The 4,841-nt window shown below is 32.7% G+C and overlaps 1 non-coding gene across 1 annotated transcript; it reads right to left on the bottom strand.

Moving 5' to 3' along the window:
* Positions 1-1,205: 1,205 nt before the first annotated feature.
* Trnav-uac (transfer RNA valine (anticodon UAC)) lies at positions 1,206-1,278 on the bottom strand. The gene has a single exon. It is a non-coding gene; the product is annotated as a tRNA-Val (tRNA).
* Positions 1,279-4,841: the final 3,563 nt, after the last annotated feature.

Raw genomic sequence — 4,841 nt, 5'->3', positions numbered from 1 at the left:
ACATATGCCGGTTATTTTGCGGAAGAAGTGACTAGTGGATTTTCCGGAAGTCTCGATCAGGTTTATACCGATATGAACGCACAAAATATAGCATTCAATCCATAAATAAATATCAAAATATTGTTACAAAAGGTGCAAGGGCCGAATTATTGCAATGAATGGATATTCATCTTTAAATTTCTTAAGTGTATATCCGGTGATACTACAAACCTTTGAGAGTTGTCTTCAATGGATAGTCTAAATAAGCAGAATATATCTGCTAATGAGCAGGCAATCCGTTTATATAACAATGCTATATCTACAGCAACCTTAACTTGTTTCATGGAGGTATAAGAGCCAGAATTAATATTATATCAAACAAGTACAGCAACAATAATCTCAAACTCCAAATAATATAGGAAGCGGAAGTTAAAGTACAAACTTCAATTGCAAGTAGGCACAACCTATTTTAGATATATATGCAGGTAACTGTATCAAAGTACACAGTCAAAATATCATTTTCTGAAAAAGAGTTATTTAAGCTGAAAATAAACGGTCTTGGGTAATTTTTCTTTAAAACAAAAATGGAGATAACTCCGCTAAGATTTTATTGCAGGCTTATGTAACTATTTACCTAGTACCTCATGCAAACCATGTACTTTTTACATGCATAATTATTACAAGGGTTAGAAGTCTGAATGAGAACTATGTAAAGATAAAATTAGTCACAGCACTGGGCAAAGTGTGACATTTTTGGCGGTGAATTTTGTCAACAAACAGACGATTTTTTGAAAACGTTAAAACTCACAAACTTTCACAAAGAAAATTATTTTGGAAAAGCTACTGTTGGAAAGAAAAAATCTCTGCTACCCATATATATGCGTCAAAGTATAGGAGAAAATGTCTAGAAATATCAGAAAATCAAAGAAAATTTCAGGACTGTTACATGAAAGACTGTGTTATCCTACAAAGCATTTAACATAGATAGTTTACTTTTCCAATGCATTGATATAAGAAACACTGAATTAGGATTAACAAACGGTGTTCACTCAACAATTTCACCATATAAACAGAATGTTTCCATGTGTAAAGAGGGCTTAGGGTAAGTCTATATAATTTAGAGTCATTGTCATGAATACCAGAATTAATCATCTTTTAGTGAAACAAAACTGACTCCATGCGAAAGGATGATTTTAAAATTGTGTAATAGGAGCGGGAAAATGTGCAGCCCGATACAGGACTCGAACCTGCGACTTTCTGCTTGTAAGTCAGATGCCCTACTAACTGAGCTAATCGGACAATCGATATCACAAGCTAATTATATATATCATATGCACACTGCTACATTCCTCTCTCCTTTTTTCAAAGTCAAACTCTTTTGACATATCCAGCCGTTGCTTCACCCTAGCTCTAGAATTCAAAAGCTAGTCAATACACTCACGGCACCAATGTAATGGGAGCGGAAAAGCCAAATACAGGACTCGAAGCTGCGACCTTCTGCTTGCAAGTCAGATGCTCTACCAACTGAGCTAATAGGATAATCGATAACATATACTAATTATATACAATATGCAAACTGCTAAACATGTTTTGTTATACTCCATTCTTTTCAACATATGATAACTGCATCAATATCTAAATCGCTTTACCGATCTTGTACAGTAAGGTGTTAAGTTGACTAATATCCTCCATAAGTGTGTCTGTAGCGCTCGGGTCAAATGTACTGTCGAAAACAAACACCACACAATGGAATTTGCTAGTCTCCTCTGGTCGCTTGATGTAATAGTCATCGGTATCTTCTACTGCAACACCTTCTTTAAACTGAAATATAGAAAGTCCTCAAAGATTAACAAGCACTAAAATGATATGTGTTTGTTTCGAAGTTAGATAGAAATACAATGAATATAACCAGATTCAATATTGTTACGTATGGCGTAGCCATAAACGAATATATAACAGCTGTTGTTCCATGTAAAACAAAGACATGCCCTGTTTATATTAATATAATGTTTTTATTGTTTAATAAAATATCCAATATCCAATAGTCGCTTTGCATTTTCCATGCAACATCATGAAATTACGTGCAACATTATCATGTCAGAATTGTTATGCTGAAAAAAGGCTTTTATGTTTAATCAACATGTGTTTTTCCCCATTCTCTTTTTAATATTTATTTGCCTAAATATATAATAATTACAACTATTACTCAATTCATAGATTTGCACGTTTCTGGTTGGCTGCTTCGGCACACGTGACCAACTTTCATTTCTAAATGAAGCCATCACGTATTTATTAGATGTAATTAATATTCATAATTTTACGGACTAATTTTTTCGTTTCTGAAAAAAAATGGATTTTTTCCAAATAGGAAACAAATGGAAGAAGTTTTTATAGTTGTAATTATAAGAATTGAATGGTATTTTTCAATTCTTAAATGAACAATCTAAAAATGACTATATAGGTTACATACACAGACTTTCGGAACTTTGTGAAAGTTATTTTGATCTTACATGTAAAACAAACACACGTTCTTTTTATTTCAAGTATAAACTAAATTAACCCATTTAATAATGACTTACCAGGCAAAAATATGCTTTGTATTTTTCCTGTGAAATAACCAGATATATTTCATTGTAATATTTAGTAAACATTGAAAGACGTGTAATAAAATTCTAAATGTTTCCATAATTGTAAACTTTCCGTATGTTTACAATATCTTATTGACGCATATACTTTGGTTTGAAATAATTTTTGTTTTACACGAAATTATAGATAACAATTTAAAGTGCATATTGCTGGGGTTTTTCTAGTTCCAATCCTTGTCTTAGTTATCTCCCCTGTCTGTGCGTCCACAAAGTCACAAACAACGCCTTGCTCATTTAAAATCGGCGTAATTGAGGTACTCCAGTCTTTCAGATTGTTATTATTGTTAGCATCATGAGTTAATGGTGCAAAGAAAAATATTTCTAAATAAAAAATGTGATTGTTTTTGTGTAAAACACTAAATGTCATATCATGAGAACTTTGCAGTACCTGAAGAAGAAACGGGTACTAAACTGTGCCTGCGGTACCACCTTTGCCGATGAGGAATGAAGGTACTTCGATTCCGGTACAAAACAAGCGAGATCGTTGAGTGATTGTTTTAATTTTTGTTATTTTATTATAGCATGGAGCATTATTTAAAAAATTGGGAAATGAAGCTGGGTGTAGATTTATATTATGTACATATTCATGCTAGATGAACAGTGGCAAATGATCAAAATACTAGAAATTCCAGGACAAATAAGTTGGGAATGAAGTTTTCCACATCAACGACTGTTCAGACTAATTTCCTTTCGCTGACCACCCAAACAGTATCGTCACTGCCAGCGTAAATTATATCTATAGATTACATATGATCTGCCAAAACATAAAATGTATCCAGAAAAATCCGAATTTGGAAGTTATGCCATTTTTGGTAAAGTGCCGCAGGTACTTCGACGATGCCGAAGCCCCTTAGAGGTTCCGCAGGTACTTCTAAAACTAATCAAATCTCCAATAACTCGCCCTCGTACGGTCACAATGATGTTATATTCGTCAGATGCTGCGCTTCTATTTCAAGAAAATGGAATAAAAATATCTTTAGATTTTGTCCATCATCCGCCTTTTTTGAAATTTTGCAACAACTCAAAAAAAAAACGATCAAAATATTTTTGGAACAACTTTATTGACGGTTTGTAATCATTACCAAAGAATATAATTACATCCCCTATTTGAAAATGTGCTATGTACAGTGAAAGTTAGAGCTACACCGACGCTGGAAATACAAAAAAAAATGTATAATAATAAAGTATTAATAATAAATCTGTTTTATAAAAAAATTACTGAAAAGAATCTCCTGTGTTGATGAGCAAAAATTTGCACTTTCTACATGACGATGGTAATTGTAAGTGTATTTGAATGACACACACGTGTATGTTTAACAGGATTAGTAAAGAATTAATACAGTTCCATATGTTTTATTCATTTAAATAACCACACCATGAGAATACAGGCTGCATGTAGGAGTGGAGGTCCAGCAAAACTGTTTTGTCAATTCACATGATTTTTATTTTATTATACTACTTTGAACTTAGTAGGCTTATATAGCAGTTGATCTGGATGTTGTGAATATCATTTAGGTCACACTAAATTAATTATAGGTTCTTAAATTTTTTAAAACCATATCTCAGACTCAGTTTCAAAACAATTTTTTTTACGTGCACTCGGTCTTTTTTCATTATGTGTGTAAAACTGAACTTCATTAACGTCACATTCTCCAGATCATTTCACGTATACATTATACATTGTAAGTTTTTTTTCCTGTCACCGATTTTCATTGTGACAAGTCGATAAAAATAATGTGTATTTTTATCGCTTGGTCTGGGATCTAAGTTTACAATAGTAAATCATAACCTGATGGGCATCACTTTCACATTAAAAACTATATATTTAGTTTAAACATAAATGTCCTGTTAACATACATTACTCAAGTTATAAAGGTAAATGCTCTAAGCATTTCTATTTCTGTATATTTGGTAATCCAGCAACATGCGATTCTGAAGATATGCTTGAATTAACTGGAATCTTTTTTTTTTCGTACATTGAACATGTATTTAAGTCCTACTTATCAACGATTAAACTTCCGGTCATGTAGCTGTTGTACATGAAGTTAAAAACCTAAAGTACTGGGCGCTTTCATTTGGCTTTAATAGCAAATTGAAACTTAATTCGGGATTCATGACTAAGTAAGTCTCCTTGCCAAGAAACCTGCTCACGACGGAAATTTATGTTCTTGGGTTTAGCGCCATATTAAGTTCTTTTTTGATGACGGGTGGTTAATT

The sequence above is a fragment of the Mercenaria mercenaria genome, unplaced genomic scaffold (genome assembly GCF_021730395.1).
Source record: "Mercenaria mercenaria strain notata unplaced genomic scaffold, MADL_Memer_1 contig_4753, whole genome shotgun sequence".
Classification (NCBI taxonomy): Eukaryota; Metazoa; Mollusca; class Bivalvia; order Venerida; family Veneridae; genus Mercenaria; species Mercenaria mercenaria.
This window is presented reverse-complemented; position numbering and strand designations above follow the sequence as displayed.